The sequence below is a fragment of the Acanthisitta chloris genome, unplaced genomic scaffold (assembly GCF_000695815.1).
Source record: "Acanthisitta chloris isolate BGI_N310 unplaced genomic scaffold, ASM69581v1 scaffold7298, whole genome shotgun sequence".
NCBI lineage: Eukaryota > Metazoa > Chordata > Aves > Passeriformes > Acanthisittidae > Acanthisitta > Acanthisitta chloris.
The window spans coordinates 76549-97337 of NW_008687547.1; positions in this window are offsets into that span (position 1 = coordinate 76549).

Consider the following 20789-nt stretch of genomic DNA (forward strand, 5'->3'; position numbering starts at 1 on the left):
CCTGCCCATGGCAGAGGAGTTGGAATAAAATGACCTTCAAGGTCCCTTCCAATCCAAACCATTCTATGATTCTATGATTAATCCTAATGCAGATGTTCCTGTTTTACTAAGTCAAACCTTGAGCCATAATACTGTTCTCATTTGCCAGGTTAGAAAAGGAAGGGGTAGCTCTGATTTGGGAAATGTGGCTTCAGTTTGTTTACTTGTCACAGACCTATGGCATTATTTGGAGTAAGTCACTGAGATATTCAAAGGCACTGAGGTGCCTAATCCAAACAGAAATAGGTACCTGAAAAGCACTGAGCGCATCTACAACACTTAGAAAGTAGAAGAAGTCAACTTCCTTGGAGAAACATGTGAAAGGTGGTGAGGTGCTTGGGGACAATGTCAATTCATGACCCTAACAAATTTTGTCTCTCTGAGGCTGACAGAAAAAGAACAATGCCATGTGGAAGAGACAGAGAAGAAAATAGACTACACAGACATAAGAGACTTGATTCAGTTGCCCAGACATATCATCTCGTGCTATTGGAGATAACGGGCATAGTTTAGTAGTGAACCTGGCAGTGTAAAGCTTTTTCAATCTTAATTATTATATAATTTTATGATTTTATGCCCTAGGTTAGCCCACCTGGGTTATCCTAGCTGGCTGTTGCCTGTCATTCCTCCCAGTTCGATGGGGAGGTCTCCAGTATCCTGCAGTATTTCAGGTGGCTATGGGTCCCCAGTTCCAGGTGCATGAATTAAGCTCAGGATAAGTCACCTATAATAGATATAATCTCAGGTCTCTCCACAGAGATTGCTTCTCTCCAGTGAAACAGCAGTAATCTTGGTATCCTGAGATGAGGTAGGACATACATACACTGAGAGTGTACTTTCTCTTCCATGACCTCTATTCTAGTGGAAGTCATCCTTAGATCAGTCTGTCCAAAACATGAACTATTGGGACATTTCATTTCTGGGCTTTTTTGATGTCATTTTAAAACAGCCTTGAACACTGTCTATTTATAGACAGAATAGTGCCTTAGACACAAGGTACAGCCTCTAGTGGTGTTATACAACAATAAATAACCTGCATTAATCAGAGATGAAATACAAGGTCACCTCTTTGTTCTGTTTCTTTTTCCTTCTTTAATTTGGCTTCACTCCACACATTGTTGCTTCTTTCTTAAAAAAATAAAAGAAGGTGCTTGAGTTGCTATGGTGCTCACTTGTGTTATGCTTTGTCTCTTCAAATCCAGAGGAAGGAATTGTGCAGAGAGGAATTTCTGCAGTGGAACCAATTAGTGTGTAGTTTCAACACTCTTCTGAACGTTCAGAGCAGGGTAACATGAGGGTAGGACCATGTGACTTGTCTACCTCCATCAGGTTGTACACCAGCAAGTCTGGTACCACCATCTCCAAAGCTTCCCTGTATCCATGCATAGGTAGATGCATGCATAGGCTGCTAACTAGTTAGGCCACCAGCAAAATTTAGAATCACAGTATCACAGAGTGGTTTGGGTTGGAAGGGACCTTAAAGATCATCAGGTTCCAACCCCCTGCCATGGGCAGGGACATTTTCCACTGGATGAGGTTGCTCAGGGCCCCATCCAACCTGTCATTTTCCTTCAGTAGACTCTGTGCATCCCCTGTAGTGGGTACCTATGGGCACTATGTTTCTTTGGTGCCTCTCGTAGATGGATGTAGGCATGCAGATAGGGAGGAGGCACCTCATCAAAAGAGTACAGTAATGCTTTGTTTTACTGAAGCATGGGGTGGAAGTACAGAAAAAGGACAGAGTGAGCATTTTATTCTAGACCCATATCTTCTTTAAATTAAAGCTAATTCCACAATCAAATTCACCCGTCATTCACACCAGTATGATTTGGAGCTACTCCTGTGAGTGTTCAGGTAATGTTAGAAACTGTTAGAAATCAGAGCAGCATGATTCACTAGGATTATAATGGAGTAAAGCTACAAAAGTAGAATACGAGAGTGACATTAGCCTCTAGTGGAGACTTTCAGCTCCTGTTATAGTCCATGCAGATCTATTTCTCTCTGTGAATGGTACCAAGAACTGTTCAAATGGTAGGGCTTCATTCACCTAGCAGCACATAGGCATCCCCTGCCATTTAAGGTCCCCAGAAATATTCCTCATGGTCTCTGGCTTCTTCCCCTGAAAATCCACATACAAGTCTCATGTATCAGCCAGCCAGGAGTATGTCTCTGATGCTCTGGGGCATCTCTTATGGCAGGAGACACCTGTGTTTTGGCAAGAAGAGACAGAGGGAACTGTGTATTTACAGTATTTACAGCACTCTTGCTTCCAACTTTTGTGGAAATTGAATCAAAATGAGACAGAAAATAATGATTTATTTGAGTATTTGGATTTCCCCTCCCCTCTTTTTAGTTAGAGGTTGTTTTCCCCTTGTTATTTCCTTTGAGGTCAAAATTTTTAAATATTTTTTCTATGTACTTTTGTCAGTGTAAAAGTTCTGTATAAAATAAATATTGCAATGTTCAACTTTTCAAAATGAATTTGTAGTGACAGCCTGATTCAGGAGTTGTTTTGCTCTAGAAGGATAATGATATCATCAGGGTTTTTTCCTCCCACTTATGCCACTCTGGATCAAAAGGAGCTTCAGAGAAAACAGTAGATGTGATTCATCACGACATTATACTAATGTGAAAGTGAAGTGATACACCAGAGAAATAATCCCAGTGAATTTAAGAAAGTTCAGAATATGGTTCATTTCTGTGCTGTGTGAATTCTTCTCACCAGTTGCTGAGGCTCTTTTTATAGTAAACAGAGAAGTTGATGATATAGTAAATGGAGTCTGCTGTGCCTTGGGAAGGTGTCTGTAAGAGAGCATGTGAGTTGTGGCCTCAGAGTGCCCATTCCTCTCCACTGCACTGAGTGAAAAGCTTTGTTCTCCCTTTGAGATGCTCCTAGTCAAGCATTATGAAGTAATGACAGATTTCCCGTGAACTCTTGGTAGATAGATAGATCTGCTCTAGCTATAGGGAGTGAAAGGATTTTAGGTTTTCCTTTCTCGCTACTGAAGCGGTCGAGAGTGAAAATTAACTCCATGTTTTATCACAAATGATTCTGCCATCAAGCCTGGTGAAGCTGTAAGGCTTCCCTGGAGCTGTAACAGGCAATGGCCAATGACACCTTTGTGTTAGATAAGTGTTTCATTGGGCTGGATTTAATGAATTTTACTGTAGAGCTCAGAGAATTATGAAATAAAATGATGTCCCTGTGGTTCTTCAGTCTCAGAGAGTGCTGGATTGGTTGTAGTAGAGGGACATTTCACAAGGGCATGGAGTGATAGTACAAAGGGAAATGGATTCAAGATGACAGAGGGCAAGGTTAGGTTAGATATTAGGAAAAAATTCTTTACTGTGAGGGTGATGAGGCACTGGAACATAATGCCTGAGAAACTAAGGCTGCCCCATCCCTGGAAGTGTTCAAGGCCAGGTTGGATGGGGCTCTGAGCAACATGGTCTAGTGGAAAGTGTCCTTACTTATACATGAGCATTGAAGTTAGGTGATCTTTAAGGTCCCTTCCGACCCAAACCATTCTAGGTCTAAAAAAAAACCTGTCTCAGAAATCTTGTAGTCTTTACCTGGGCCACAAAATGCCCATATTTATGATTTTTTACATGTGATATGATCAAGGACCTGAGGAAAACATCTAGGAGTTACCTTTTGGCAAAGAACTTTCCATAAAGAATAAAGTCTTCTGGATGAGCAGACATTGCCAGGAGCTAATTTAAACCTCTGGGATGAACTTTCTGCAAGAACTAATGGTCCACAAGCTTCACCAGCTTCTGCCCAGACTGCTTTCAGCCTCAAGGGTATGGAAGTGCTTGCAGGTTGCTTATAAATAAACCACTGTTCCCTGCAAGCATACACACACCCTCTGTCAGGAGCAACACAGAGAAATGAAGTGTGAAATATATTAGCCCAATTAATGCCTGTTTCATTACTAGCACAGAATCATAGAAAGGAATCAAAAGGAAGGGCAAGGAAAAGCTTCATTCCTTGTTGGACATGGGAGGGAACAGAGTGGCCAAGATGTCTTAGTGCCATGATCTATAATGATGGAAGGGTTGGACTCAATGATCTTTGCGGTCTCTCCAGCCCAGTTGAGTCTATGATTCTATGAAAGGTTTGGGTTGGAAGGGACCTTGAAGATCATTAGGTCTAACCCCTGCCATGGCCAGGGACACCTTTCACCAGACCAGGTTGCTCCAAGCCCCATCCAATCTGGCTTCAAGCTTCTCTGGGTAAGTGAAAAAGTGCACTTACTGCCACCTGTCATTACCTGCTGATCACCACTGGATCAGTTATAAAGAGATATATAATAATATAGTCCTGATCAGTAGAGAAAGGAAGAAAAAAATCTGGAAAATCTGTAGTACTAAGACATGAGAATCCTGGATCTTTCCCATCTGAGAGCTGAGCATTTGCTGAAGGCTCCTGACTGTGTTATTATGAAGTTAGACAAATAGTTTCCAGAACGATGTTATGGCCATGAGTCAGTTAAACTCACTGATTTCTCCAGAGAGCTAGAGATAAAATGTGCATCTGTGAAAAAGACAGAAATGAGGTTTTTAACTTTCCTGTGTCTGATTCTAAAACACTGCTGTCAGTGCATTTACTAATTCATCTCAAATCTTGAATAATTCCCTTTTAATTTTTCTGCTGAGCACTAATGTGAACAGCTAATTTTCCTTTACTTACAGTAAATTTGCTGGAATAACATGAGCCTATAATGACTCTTGATCCAAGCTGTGCATGAATTAGCTGATAAAGACTGCAGATAAATCCTATGTTTGGCATCATGTGAAACTCTATTTTGTTTACCTTCTTGCTCATGAAGGCACCAGATAAATTCACTGAAAACTGAAGCCAGAAGGATGTTGTCATGGCCAGTGTCTTGAGACTGTTGTGGGTTCTGTGCTGTAACATGACAACCTGACTTGAGCATCATCTCATGGGCTGGCTGTGTAAGAAGAGGGGACAGTGGCAAGACAGAATAATTGCTAAGTAGTGAAGCAGTGGACAAAGGGCAAGTCTCTGGCCTCAGATGAGACTTGACTTTTAAGTTCTCTGCACAAGCAGAGCTTGTTAGTCACTTATCCTGCAGCCTGAATTTCAGGGACTGTACAGGGCAGGGGCTGGGCTGACTGACTTGAATACAGCAGCCAGGCTTCTGTATTTATATATATGTATATTCCAGGCTGTAAGCATTTATATGCAGGGGAATGCCTGCCCCAGTCTATTTAGGGAGTAAACTACACTGGAGGTTTCTGTAACTTAGCTCAGACACAAATAACTTAGCTGAGACACAAGAAATTGAAGTTTTTACTAATGGGGCTAAGCATTGTAATATATTACCTATGTACAAGAAGGATTCTAGCAGTATCCAAGGCCATGCTTAAGTGTAGAGATAGCAAATCTGCAAAATTTCTTTTCTGCAACACGTGAAAAAATGTTAAGTATTCACCAGTTACCCAGGGGATTTCATATGTAAAAGGTATTATGTGTGTCTGGTCTCTATGCAAGCAAATTATGTGTTCCAATATTATATCCAAAGTGGCTGCAGCAAAATCTGGAATTTTAAGTTAGAGGATGAGAAATAATGACCAGGATAAGGAATCTGGTGGGAATATTGTTGCTTCCCAGTGACGTGTCCTGCTCTTCACTGTGTTCTTCACTCTGAACTGTGAATGAGTGACAGCAATGATGCTATTAATAAAATATTCCTTGTGGCCTCTTGAGGTATAAGGGCAGCAGGACAGATGCTGTCCTGCACATTGGAGAGTGGATTTCAGGTTAGTAACAGGTGAAGTGCAGGGAATGGGAACCTCAGGGAATAAATATATGTGGGAGAAATGGGAACATTACGAGGGATATATATCTGGGGTTATAAGCTGCAGAGTGAGACACAGCAGACTCCTTTCCCCACATAAGCATTGTGGGATCTGGTACAAAGGGTCAGCCAAGAAGAAGTATCTGTGATGCTCTTGCTGGTTTCCCCAAAAGAAGCTTTATCATAGAATCATAGGATAGTTTGGACTGGAAGGAACCTTAAGATCATTTTATTCCAACTCTGCCTTGGGCAGGAACATCTTCCACTAGACAAGATTGATTGAAGCCCCATCTAACCTGGCCTTGGACACTTCCAGGGATGAGGCATCTACAACTTCTGTGGACAACATCTTCCAGTGCCTGACTAACCTCACAGGAGGTTTCTTATTATTATCTAGTCTAAACCTGCTCTATTCAGTTTAAAGACATCCCCCTCATGTCCTCTCACTCCATTCCCTTGTAAAAAGTCCCTCTCCAGCTCTCTTGGAGCCCCTTTAGGTACTGAAAGGCTGCAATAAGATCTGCTTGGAGCCTTTTCTTCAGGCAGAACAATCTCAATTTTCTCAGCCTTTCCTCATAGCAGAGATTTTCCATTTATGCAAGCTCTGCTGGTTTCCCAGACTGGGCAGACAAGATCCATGTCCTACATGCAAGTTGACATGTCCCAGGTCTGCTGGAGACAGGAGCATTGGCTTGTCTCACCTCCATCATCACAGCAGACACTTCCTTCTAACTTGCCTACCAGATATGTATCAGCTCCAGGGGTTATGACTTATCCCAGCCCCAATGCTGAGTCAGGAAAGGCTCAGAGTTGCTTTTGATGGACTTCTCCAGCCAAAGCCAGGAGTTTTACAGTGGAAATCTGCACTGTAACTTTGGAATGTTTTCCTTGGCACTTTGTATGAGTTATAACAATTTTATAAGTTTTACTACTTTTTTAACCCCTCTCAGCTTAATCATACCAGAAAATCAGGGGGCATAGAAAGCAAACAGGAAAAAACTTCACACTCAAGACCTCACCACCCTCTCTCTCTCTCTCTAAAGAAACACCCATATTATTTTGACAAAGAGAAGAAAACTGGGTGACTAATACAGGGTAATCAGCATTTTCACTGCAGATGAAGAATAGGAATTACAGGAGAGGTTAAGTAAACAAAAGCACCTTGCTTTGGCTTGATATAAAATGATAATGTGATGTGACACAGAGAAGCTCCACAAGTGATTCAGCTGCAAGTGTCTTGCACCTTTGGAGCCCTGCCTGGTTTGGTTTCTCACCCTGCCACCCCATGTGGATGTCTCAGACACCCTAGGCTGGCTCAGGTAGCACTTAGCAGGTATGTTTAGACAAGGCAGTCAACCAAGGTCTGAGGTTTGCCTGTGGAGACCCCTCTTTGTAACCCACAGGTGTCTGGGCCAGCCTCCAATCTCCTCTTGTAGCCACCCAAAGGCAAAAAAACCTGCATGTGGACAGGATAAACAACTCTCTGAGCTGTGCTCACAGCGTGGATGAGACCTCCACTGCCAGCCACAAGGATGAAGACACCAACTCCTTGGACACACCTGAATTCTGACACCTCAGCCTAGGTGTCCTTCTCAGTGAGGTGAATCCTGATGGAGAGGTGTGAGCTTGACCTGCCCTTGGAGAAGGGCAGGAATTAGGATGCTTAGTACCTGCTCCTGTTGTCTTCTTAGGTTGGGACACAGATGAGCTGGGAAGCCTACTGTGTTGTCAAACAGCAAAAACATACTTGGGAAGCCTCCAGCCTTCTGCAAGCACATTTTGAATCCCACACACCAAATGCTCCCTGTGTGATAACAGCTACAGATTCAGCATGATCTCTGCAGAGTTTAAGGTGAGTCTTCCACATGATTCTGGATGCAGATGTTAATCTGGTCCTGGCAAACGAAATATTCTCATTTGACTATGGACACAGATGGAAAATATGTAGCATGCTAGAGGGGTGCACACACTGTCATGCCAACTGAATTGTCTGTAAACAGTAAAATAACTGAGCAGAGGCAGTTTGATTGTTTAGCTTGTTGACTCAGATACGAACAACTGATAAATAACACCATCCAAAAAGATGCTGGCATGTAATTGGAAGGGAAAAGTATGTGATCTTTCCTTGCTGAAACAGGGACTAGGAGGTGTGATGTATTTGGTTTTTAATTGACTTTGACTGCACAGCATTTCAGTTTTATGCTGCAGATGGGACTGCTGTAATCATTTCGCAAGGAGCTTGTCCCATATGAATCATAAATGTCTTGTGGCTAGAAGCTAATACCATTTCAGAATGTGTGGGAAGGGCTGATTTATTGAAGGAGTCACACGATGAGTTTTGGGGCTGCATAAGCTTGAGGTTTTGCTTCCAATCCTGGGAGCATAGTGAGTTAGAGGGGGTGGCAGATTGGATCTGTTTAATTTTACATCTCTGACTTTATGGCTTCAGCAGGAGGAGAGAGAACACTTCCTATAAGATTTATGATGTTGGCAACTTTGATAAAATGTTTTTAAGCAACTTTTTTCTTTCTTGCTTTGCAAGCAACTTCCCAATACTTGTCAAGCTGACCAAAGCAAAAATGCTTTGAAAGCCTGTGTACACCAAGAGGGGGAAAACCATGAGGATAAGTGAGCCAGCTGTGGTCAACAAGGATTAGTTAGCTTGGAGGACAGCACGATTTATGATGTTGGCAACTTTGATAAAATGTTTTTAAGCAACTTTTTTCTTTCTTGCTTTGCAAGCAACTTCCCAATACTTGTCAAGCTGACCAAAGCAAAAATGCTTTGAAAGCCTGTGTACACCAAGAGGGGGAAAACCATGAGGATAAGTGAGCCAGCTGTGGTCAACAAGGATTAGTTAGCTTGGAGGACAGCACAAATGTAGACACCTATTGCTGGTCACAGATTTGTATCAGTGAGCATGTAAAACAGGTAAAGTGATCAACTTTAATGGAAGGAGAAAACGCAACCCAGCAACACTGAAACAAAACCTTCAGGCAACCTTACTGACTGGGAGTTTGTGTTGTTCATGTTGTGTGTTACTTCTCCCAGCAGTGCAGAGAATGGGGCTCAGGACCAGTGCAAGAACACCACTTTACTACACCAATCCCAGAACTGACTATTTTCCATGCAGCCTCCTATGCCTTCAAACCATTTAGTCTTTGCAGGCCATCTACACTGTTTTTACATCCAGTTCCTTCAATCATCTCATCCTCTGGGCAGGTTGTTCCCTAAATCTTGCCCAGCAGGTTGGTCCTTGTTGCTCCAGGCTGTGAATTGAGTGCTCCTTGGAAACCTCTACAGGGTCAATCCCTGTTTGTCTACATATCCCTCTCTCTGGTGCTCAGTCTCTTCACATCCCTGAAGAACATCCTGCTGGAAGGATCATATCCAGTTTGTTTCATGTCCTTTGCACTCCCAGTAAAAGCTTGTGTCCTTGTGATGGGCACATTCCTGAGACCATCAGGAGGAACTGCTGGGACCTCTGGGACCTCAGAACTGCTGTAGGCTTGGCAAAGGAAAACATAGCTGACTCTGTTCTGGAAGTAGGCACATGAGAAATGGAGAGTACAATGCCAAGCAAGGAGCAATAAATAAGCATAAAGTTTCTGGAAGAACAGAAATTGAGGATAAAGTGAGTGGATGCTGAGTTGGTTGGAATTCACAGCCTCCTAGCAGAACTCACAGCAGTATTATCACCACATGCAGAGGCGAAAATGCATCCAGTTTTTTTTCCCAAAGACTCATCCATAACTTCCAGTGAAACTGAGGCTGAAAACAGCCACCAAAACATGTGGAGATAACTTGTGGGGTAAAGCACCAAAAGGAACGAGGGTTGTGAGACCTGTAAGTGATGCTTTTGGAATGAAGAGGGTTTTAGAGCAGTTCAGTGGAATGGGCAGCTACTAAATAGACACCATCATTTTCCTAAACCTTCCAGTTCCCTGGATATTCCCTTGCCTTTGATGGTCACTTCTGTTTCAAAGTGTCACTGAACACCAATGCAATTAAGGTGGCTTGGGAGGACATGTTCTTAGCAAGCTCCTTGTTTTTTGGTGGGGGAAGGTACTATCAGTTCTTCAGATGACAACTGACTGCAAAACCCAGGAGAAACAGTTTGAATGTTTTTAAGGAAAAGTGCTATGCTGTGTCTGGCAGGAGAGATCCAGATTTTAAAAAAAGCTAAGTCCATTTCTTCTAAAGCATTTTAGTTGTCATACAAATATAATTTTGCTTTATTACGGCTGAAGAAGAGGGACTTGTGTGCTGAAACTTCATTTAACTTTTCCAATGGCATAGAATAATTCTAACAAGTGATACTGCCCTTAATAAGCTGTACAAGTCAGGCAAACATCTTTATGCCAATGAGTCCAAAGCTGATGCACATATTAAATCTTGAAGTAAGTCTGTGTTCTGCTACATTCTGGCTGGAAAAGTTGGAGGTGAAACACAAAAATCATAGTTGCTGGAGTGATAGATTGGTATTGGTTTCATGGGCTGCCAGACTTGCATAAGGAAAGCCACCAAGAAGAGTCCTGCTGGGAAAGGGCAGTGTGTGGCAGTCAGATCCACTGGGAGATGTGTTAAACAGCTTTTATCTGTGATGTCAAAGGGAGAAAAGAAGAAGCAGTGAGAATGCCCCATTTTTACAAGCCCATCTTTGCAAGGATTCCATGGTAGGACTAGAGTCTGCAGATGTTTGCAGTCTTAGCCTCCTCTATTGAAACAAATGCTGGAGAAATTGGGAAAACCAGAAGGAAGCATCAGGTAAAGAGCTTCCTGTGATTAGACATAGGAGTTGTTTTTAAATACTTTTTTTAAAAAAATTGGTGAATTTTAAAAAACAACCCACAATTTTAAAAATGTAATCTTGTTCTTAGTTGTCAGTAACGGCATTTTGAAGAGCCTGTTTTCATTCAGTCAACATTATTGCCTCATTTAACCCAGTTTTGTGAATAGTTTCAATTGCTGCGAATTTACCTTTTTGGGGATCTCTTTGGGATAGAGACATGAATTTACTACCTGTAGGAAAAATGTCATGTTGTTCTGGATCAGTGACCTAAACTGATTTGGTGATGGAGCTGGTTATATACAAATGGTACAACTTGCACTTCCCCCTGCAAAAAGGAAACACTGCCTATAAAAATAATCCGAACACAGGGAGAAAAGCACCCACTCACCTAAATTAAAGGCAGCAAGTGAAAAATAACAGAGATTCTTCTGCTTTGTATTTTCATGTACACTATGAAAGAAATCCAAAATGGCTCCAGGAAAAGGAGCAATGCTGTTCCTCCCGCTTGCCCTTTTCCTAAGGTATATGAGACTGGGTTCAAAAGCTTGGTCTGTGTCTTCAAAGCTCTCAATGGGCCAGATTTAAATTATTAAAACAGAAAAGAAGCCAGTTGGTGGCTGTGATTAAATCTTTTGCATTGATGAAGCCATAGAGCTTTCTGCAGAGTGGGAGACTCAGCACCAGTGGTTGTGCTTCTTAGCTGGGCACCGTGGGCTGTCGTGGCTGGTTATGTTCACTGGGGCACAGATGTGTCCAGCCAAAGTCTTCTGAGGTCCAGGAGAGCCTTTCCATCCAGTTGGAGTGAGTCCAGAGGAAATCACAAAGATGATTAGAGAGTTGGAGTAACTCTCCTATGAAGAAAGGTTGAGAGAATTGGGATTGTTCACGAAGAAAGGTTGAGAGAATTGGGATGGTTCATCCTGGAGAAGAGAAGGCTCTGGGGTGACCTAATTGCAGCCTTCTGGTACTGAAAGGGAGCCTACAAGGAAAGGTGGCGAGAGATGTTTTGCAAGGACATGTAATGATAGGACAAGCAGAAATGGGTTTAAACTGAAAGAGAGCAGGTCTAGATTAGATAATAAGAAGAAATTCTTTCCTGTGAGGGTGGAGAGGAACTGGAACAGGTTGCTCAGAGAAGCTGTGGATGCCCCATCCCTGGAATACCAGGGCCAGGCTGGATGGGGCTTGAAGCAACCTGGTCTAATTGAAGGTGTCCCTTGCCCATGGCAGGGAGGTTGAGAACTAGATGATATTTCAGGTCCCTTCCAACCCAAGCCACTCTGGGATTTACTGTCTCTATTATCTTTGCAGAAGATATGTTTCAAAAAAGCCCATGTACACTGAAAAATGCACAAGAACCTGTAAGGGTATTTGTAAAGTCAATTAACTTTGATATATTTCCAACAGAGATCCATGGGAATTAAGTACTCAGGCTATAGGGGAATGTTTGAAAATCCCATTAGGTGTCTATCTGTATGCTTAAAATCAAATAAAAAATTGGCCAGTAGCATGGAAAAATGTGCATTTTCTTTGGATGACAGTCTGTTAGCAACCACCTCTGACAGGGGCTTGGTGTTACCAAGGTACACAACTCACACCTCTGGTGTCTGTGCTAAACCCCAGCTGGACAGATGGACCCAGGATGGTACACCAGGTAGCAGATGTGGAATGAACTGTATCTATCTCAGATTATTATGAGGTTTCTGTATTTTGGTATTGTACATTGAAACTGGAACTCCTACTGTGTTACTTGCTAGATGCTGCATGGACAAACACTGAGAGAGGTCTACATCCCAAGGGGCTTTCAGACAAAGCAGGGAGAAACTAACGTAAGCAGATATGGAAAGAATCCTCCTTGAAGTGACATGAGAAGTCTGAATGAAAGGTAGGAAGAGTGTGTAGGGATCCTATTCCTAACCCAGGACATGTTTTGGTTGCCTTGTGTTTCTTGGCATGAAGACTTTAAAGAGTCATTCTTTAACTGTAAGATATCTTCTTAAGTTAAAAGAAGGATCAAAATCAATACATGCTCATATACACACATGCAAACACGATGAAGGCTAATACAGCCATCAATAGCTATTCAAAGTGTACTCCAACTTTCACTTGAGTGTTGTTACTGTGGCAAAACAGCAGAGGATGGCTTGGCTCAGGTGGGATCTAGTCTTGCTCTGCAACTACCTGAAAGGAGGCTGTAGCCAGGTGAGTGTTGGTCTTTTCTTCCTGGTAGTAAGCAACAGTACCAGAGGGAATGGACTCAAGTTGCAACAGCAGAGGTTTAGATTGGATATTAGGAAAAATTTCTTCATGGATAGGGTGGTCAGTCATTGAAACAGGCTGTGCAGGGGATGGAATCATCATCCCTGGAAGTGTTCAAAAAATGTGTAGATGTGGCACTTGAGGACATGTTCTAGTAGTGGGACTTGGCAGTGATGGTTTAATGATTGGACTTGATGATCTTAGAGGTCTTTTCCAACCTAAATGATTCCATGATTCTATGATTTGTGTTTGTTTGTTTACCAAAAATGCTATACAATCATTTTGTTAAATAAATGTTACTGTAGACTTGATGTCTTTTGTGAAATACCTGCACATAGGTACCTCTTCAGGCCTCAAGAAACCTCATCTAGTTGAAGATGTCCCTGCCCATGGCAGGGGGGTTGGACTAGATGATCTTTGAAGACCTCGTCTAACCCAAACTCTTCTATTATTTACAGAATTGAGGCCAATCCCTCCCTCGTTGCTGGACAAGGAGACTTGGAGGGATCCCTGGGTGACATAAAACCATGGCAACCCTCAGATCCCACCAGCAAGAAGCTGGGCTGACCTTGTGGCCTGTATTACTTTGGTTGCACACCTCTCCCCGGTCAGCTTAGATGCTGTATGAGGAAGCAGCAATCTCTGTTTCCGACATCGGAGGTGATCAGTTCGTGTGCCAGGACCCACCAGCTGACACAGCAGCTGATCCATTGGCCTCTGGCTGAACTGCTGTGCTGTAAGTCAGCAACCACTGAGCATCCCCAAGGTCAAAATGAGTCAACTACTAAATCACAGGCAAGCTAGCTGAAGGACATTCAGAATTTCTACTGTGTAAATGTGCTTTCAGACTGATGTAGCTGGCCAGGGTAACTCAGCCTGGATGGGGCAGCTCATTAGCCACTGTGCCAATAAAGAACACAACACTGCTGGACCCTGAGGACACCATCCCTGCAGAGTGCTGGTGCTGTTTCTTATGACCTTGACAGCAGCTTTATAATTTGTCATTTTTCCACCTCAGAAGACTGAATCACTCATTTGACACATGCCAATATCCAGAGTGCAATTAATTGGTTCAGCCTTTGACACGACCTCTTGCAGCCTTGGAGCGCAGAGGAGAGACATGTTAGAAGGGTCAGAGGGTCAGTTCACAGCCTTTAGAGAGAGCTGAGCACACAAAGCCTTCATGGAAGCTGGCTTGCTTGTTAGCATCTGGGAAACTCATTACAATTTTATGAGTTCTTCTTTAAAGCTTTGGCTTCTCATAGCTTAAGGTCACTATAAGCACTGCTCTATGGTAATTACACCAACCAGAAAGATTTTCTTTCTACTATACTAATTTGCAAGTGCAGACACTTAAGAAACCAATATAGAATCCAATGGCACTATCCAAGTGATGCAAGTTTTTGTTTTAACTACATATTTTACCATCAGTTCACAATTTATAGATATTACCTATTTCTTTTCCAGAAGATTCTCCTGAGATGATTTTTATCTTCCAGCTCTATAGCATTGCATGAGAAACGGAGTAAAGTGAACTAGTTTATGAAAATTTGAAGGTCATTATGTGAAACCTTAACATGCATGAACCTACAATATCCATTACATATAGGGAAATGCCATTTTCTGAGCAGCAAACTCAAAAGATCATAATCCCAAAATTGCTTTGTTTCTCTCCATAGACTAAGAGGAAAGCCTTGTGGTGGCTGCCTGCAGAAGCAGGTACCAACACCATAGAAACAATGAGTCTGACCAGAGACCAAGGTGATCAGAAGCTGGCTATGTTCCTTCAACAACTCCTCTCTGCCCGGAATGACTCAGCCCTGGCATCAAAACACATATTCTACCCAAAATCCATTTGCTTGAGCACATCACCTTCTCACACTGCAGAGCACATTACCAAGGATGTGATATGTAGCCCAGGTGATGAATGCTGGTGGAAGTTGTAGCTATGTACTATATACCATGGATTCAGGGCTCTGCTACTCCTGCTCTTCAGCCATCTCAGACTATGCAAACTCCTCTTTCCTTCAAGGTGCCATGAACAGATCCATCTTTGTGCACAGCACAGTCAGATGCTTGGTGTTAGGGACAGCAAAGTTCTCTTAACACTCTGGAAGGGAATTTTTCTGCAAGTCAAGGGGCAGCCAGGAAGACAGCACCCCTTGCCTGTAGCACTGCATGGGGTTGTTGTGACCCAAGTACAGAACCAGCACTTGATCTTGTTGAATCTCATACAATTGGCCTCAGCCCATCAGTCCATCCTGTCAGATCCCTCTGCACAGCCTTCCTACCCTCCAGCAGATCAACACTCCCACCCAACTTGGTGACCTCTGCAAACTGACTGAGGTTGCGCTTGATCCCATTGTACAGGTTGAAGATAAAGATATTAAACAGGACTGGCTCCAACACTGAGCCCTGGGCAACACCACTGGTGACCATCTGCCAACTGGACTTCGCTCCATTCACCACCACTCTTTGGTCGTCCATCCATCCAGTTTTTTACCTGTCAAAGAGTACACCTGTTCACTCCACAAACACAGTTCTCTAGCAGAATGCTGTGGCAAATGGTGTCTAAGGCTTTACTAAAGCCTAGGAGACAACATCCACAGCCTTTCCTTCATCCACTGACTTGCTCATCTTGTCATAGAAGGAGATCAGGTAGGTCAAGCAGCATCTGCCTTTCCTAAACCTATGCTGGCTGGGCCTGATCCCTTGGTTGTCTTGTATGTGTAGTGTGATACCACTCAAACCCAATCCTAAACTGATATCCCTACATTCAAATAACTGCAACACAGTATTGCTGACTCCCACAGGGAATAGTCAGGATGAGGCAACGTGTTGCCTCCACTGCAAACTGGAACTGGGGACTTACTGAAAGAAGGAGAGTGAGACGATTTAAATAGTGTCAGAAGGAAGCAATTAGTACTGATCCAAAGTAAGCTTACACTTGCACTCTCATGCCAGTTGGCACATGCAGGATCTGCAATACTCAGCACTGCAAACATTTTCCTGGAAGAACTTTTATGAGTCGTGTTTCAAGTACTTAAGTGTTCATGGATGTTCATTTCCATAATGACTCACAGAACACAAGAAGCTTTGTTTTCTTCCTACATGATATGCTATAAATCAAAAGTGATGTGACCAATTTTCTTCACACCACAGTCACTCTCACACATGTACAGTCACTCACACACACAGGTAGGCATGTGAGTACATGTGCATACACGGATACACCAATACACAAGTATACACAACATACACAGATATTGTTAGTCCAACAGACCTGCAACCATTTTCCTGGCACAGCTGAGACTGTTCCTGCTAATCCAAAAGCTGCATCTGAATCATCCTAGATCTGTGCTGTGACTGATTATTTTGTTGAAAGGAACATAGAGCTTCAAAAGGCACCACAATGTAAAGGAGAGAGTTTTCCCTAAAGAGATGTGACTTTATTTATCTTTGCATTCCTGAAAAAGAAACTTCTTTTGAAGAGAGGGGACATGAGCATGTTTCCAAAACCCATGAGGTGCCCATGAATAAAAAACACTAGTCAAACCTTGATCATGTTCATTCTTTTCTTGTGTTAGTCAAGTGACTGACAATATATCTACTAGGATGACAGAATAATAATCCAGGTTGTAAAGGACCTCAGGAGGTTTCCAGTCCAAACCCCTGACTCACAGCAGGCTCAGCTATGATCACAGAGAAGGTTGCTCAGGGTTTTATCCAGTAGGGTCTTGAAAAAACTCTGGAGATTCCACACCCTCACTGGGAAACCTGTCCCATTGACTGTCCCCCTGAGGAAAAGCTTTCTCCTTGTATTGGATTTGGCTGTTCCTTGTTACAACTAATGCCTGTTGTCTCTTGTCCTCCTGCTCCACACTACTGTGAAGGGCCTGGGACTGTCCTTTCAGTAACCTTGTAGGTACTGTCAGGCTGTGACTAGGTCCATGCAAAATTTTTTCTCTGTTTTGAAACACCTCCTCTAGCATGTCTGCACATGGCAAGCACTTTAGACCTGAGCATCTTGGTGGTCTGCAGCTGACCTTGCTCTAGGTTTTCAGTGTCTTCTTGTATTGGGTTCACCAAACTAGACACGGCATCTAGGTGTGGTCTGATGGGTGCAAAGTAGAGGGGAGTAATATTTTCCCTTAAAACAGCCCAGACTGCTGTTAGCTACCTTTGCTGCCAGGTCACATGGCTGATTTGGGTTCATTCCTGCATCCGTTGAGGTTTCTAGGTGTGTTTCCACACAGTTGCTCCTTAGGCTCCCTTCAGGAGAAGGCATCTGTGGCCAAGGGACTCCCCTTTGCTGTCCAAGACATTTGAGGATAATCTCAGTAGCTCTGCTCACAGGTATCCTGAATAACCATCAAATCATTAATTCACTATTAAAAGACAGCATGAAAATCACTCACATTCCCTGGACCTTGGAAATGGTAAGTGCCATCAGAGGCCAAACACCCCACGATAACACACCTGGTGTGGAAGGCAGTGAGAACTCCCTCTGAGACATGACTCCAGTCTGTGAAGGTGTAGCAGAAAATGGGATAAGAAGATGGGTTTGACTGACAAACTGGTCATCAGCGATGGGAGCTCCTCCCTTCAGAAACCTTGACCCAGAAGTGCACCTTGGCCAGTGTTTCCCTGTTCACTCTTGTTTCTGTTCTCTTGTCCAGCCAGGGATTTGGTCCCTGAACTGAGAAGATCTCTCAAGGCTGCCTTAGGTTTCCAGGTAGCCATAGACTTACTGGCATGCACCACTGTAAATTTGGAAATATTTGTGTTCTTGAGCTGAGGGTGTGTGGTTCATCTTCAGCTTAGCATTTTAATCAAAGGTTACCCAGGGAAAATGGAAGCTCTTGGTTCTTTGTTTTACTCCCACGTATTTTTCTCCTGGTATGATTCCTTAACAACTTATCTCAAATGAATCAATTTCTGAGCAGCCCCATGACTTAATCCCATGCCATGCCTTGGCATGGCAACAGCAGCTGCTTAGGCTAGTGTTTCAAGGAAAGGTGAGAATTTTGTCATCCCAGTTTGGGTGTGCCAAATATTGTTGGTAACAGAAGTCAGCTCTCCACCAGTGGGACCAGACAGTACAGCAGAGACAAGAGCATCACCACTGCTAATAGGCAAGTGAAATGAGAACTACTTCCAAAATCCTGTGGGTAAGAACTTGTAGGGTTGGAAAGGTTATTTTTATTTTCTTCAAATTGTTTGCACTAATAAAATGAAGAGTACCACATTTTTACCATGCCTAATAGCAGAGCAAAGAGATTCCTTCATAGCCTCATTTCTTTAGGCAGTGCAAATCTTACTGGTTTCAATACACTTTGCATAGAACTCATTGCTGGAGTGAAAACCCACTGCAGTCCCTCCAAGCATCCTTGGCTACCTGAATCTCCCTGCACTGTCTGCAGGTAATAGAGGCCCATTTGAAGAATACTGGATTAGCTGACATGGCCCTGTCCAATTCAATTTCTTCCTAGAGGAAGATCAGAGAAGTAGCTGAATATGTGTACAAGACATTCATAAATGTCTATTTACATCTGGAAGAGCTTAGAAAAGGTGTGATGTGCACAGGGCATATGGATGCTTTTCTGGACTGACAACTAGAAGGTAACTGGGATACCTGGGGCATCTGAAATGATGCTTGAAACTTGTCTTTAGGCAACTGAATCAAGCCCTCAGTGAGGCCAGGAGATGCATTCTACCCAGCAAGGCCAAGAACTCCTTGTGAAGCAGGTGTCTCCTGAGGGCCAGCTAAGAAGCTCTGCAGACTTCACTGCACAATTTCCTTGGCTAGGTAGCAGTGTAGTGGGGGCTCAGCCACCTGACTTACTGAGACAGCAACCAGATTTAGGTGTCTTCACCTGTTTGCTGGTCTTAAATGTTAAGTGCATATTTATTGTGAGTGAAAACAGGGTATCCCAGAAATAGCCCTGAAAAAACACTGGTACAATGGCATCGATATATACCAGGGATTTACTGTCAGGTAAACTCTCAGCTCTAAAGAATCAGGTGAAATCAAGCTGTGGTTGAATGTCTGGTGACAGAGACATTAGTTCACTTCTTCAACTGCTGAATTTCTTTTCTACTCAGTCCTGGAAGTCTGCTACACTCCTTGTGGCAACAATAACCTGCAATTTCTGACAGTAGCTGCTGCATTGCAAATCCCTTATTCATCCCAGCCTGACCTAGAGCCAGAGCAAGCACAAGAGGTAGACAATCTACTTATTTGTAACCTGTAGATATGTTGATTCTTTCAAACACAAAATGCCAGAGGCATCACTATTGTGATGCATGTGATGAATAAAAGCACTGACTTGGTGAAATCTCATCAGACACTCAAATCTTAAGATCTCAAATCTCCCTTCTACCTCTTCCCTCGGTTATCTCATTGAGGCACATGAATCTCAGTCAGAGTTAGGAGTGGGAAAAGTTACAAAATTTCAAGTTCTTAATTTAAATTGCCTGTGCATTGCCAATCAGCTCAAAGTTGAATGTGACTGAGTGCAGGGTGTCCCCAAAAGCAGGGGATTAACATCAGTGTCTTCCAAGATGTCTTCCAGCCCCTGAAAACTAGACCAATATATATCTCAAGATTTAAATTCAGCTTGTGCTGGAAAATCCTATAAACCATCTGAAGAAAATTCAGAATAAGCTTAATAAAATGGAAAGAGCAAATTACTCCAGCACTGGTGAGATACAGGTGATGGAGAATTTATTACACCACTTTTTTTTTCTTCCTGCTGTGGCAAACCACAGTAGAGGGAGTGCAGAGGGACAAGGATCCAGTGTAGCATCATGAGCTGAGAAGGGAGGCAATGCTTCTTGCACTTCAATGTCTTTTTGCTCACATTTTATCATGAGGTGATTCTTCTTCTTGGCTCATTGTTGAACAGGACTTTTTCCCCCTGATCTTAGATACAAACCCACTCTCAAGATAGGTGTCTTCTTCCTTTTCAGAGAAAAGAAAATGATGCCTGGTTTTATTGAAACCAACCCAGAGTAGTGTTTATTATTGAAAATACACAGTATTTTTGAACATCACATAAAAAGCCTTGCAGATACATCTGCTCTAGTTCAAAATGCTCAATAGATATCTTTGTGCAGCATGTAGCACTATCCTCATAACACAAACATTCTCTTCTCATTATTATTTTTACAGTGCTTCCCTTTTGTACTTTTTGAACCCAGAAAACACATTCTATTGTCTTTCCCCATCCTGATCCTCTGAGCTGAAAAAACCCAAAGACTTTCCAAAGGTTACTTACATTGTGCCGAAAGCGTGGGGCTAAGAGGAATAAGGATATTCTGTAGAGCTACCTAGAGGTATTGCTGTCCTTTGCAGAATCTGTGTATGAACAGGGCATGGTGCTTGCAAGGCAAAATGCCCTGTGTTAAACAGTCCAACGATGCCCTGGTCAACTCCCAGTCTGTCAAAGGGAGAAATGAGGAAGGCAGGTAAACTCAGATTTTTCACACTGCCTTCCAGATGCTTTTTTTTTTCTTGCTGCCACATGTTCTCAAATGACAGTTCTGCAGAGAAGAAACTTTTTACAAAGAAACAAGAAAGAGATGGGCTATTATACACCAAACTGTTGAAATCATTGGGAATCAATGTACAGGGTGAGATGGGCAGTATGTTAAAAATAGTCTTTGTTCACCACAAAATGGAAGGGAAAGACAACCCAAAAAAACAAAGGAGAAAAAAATTGATTGTTCCTGCCAGTGTGCTGTTTTAGAATTTGTATTGTGAACTTCCACAAGGTGCAGTCAGGGTTGAACCCGCTTCTTCTTCGAGTCTGTTTCACCACCACCACCACCACCAAAAGGCTTTTGCCTGGTTGCCTTGAAGCAGCATCACA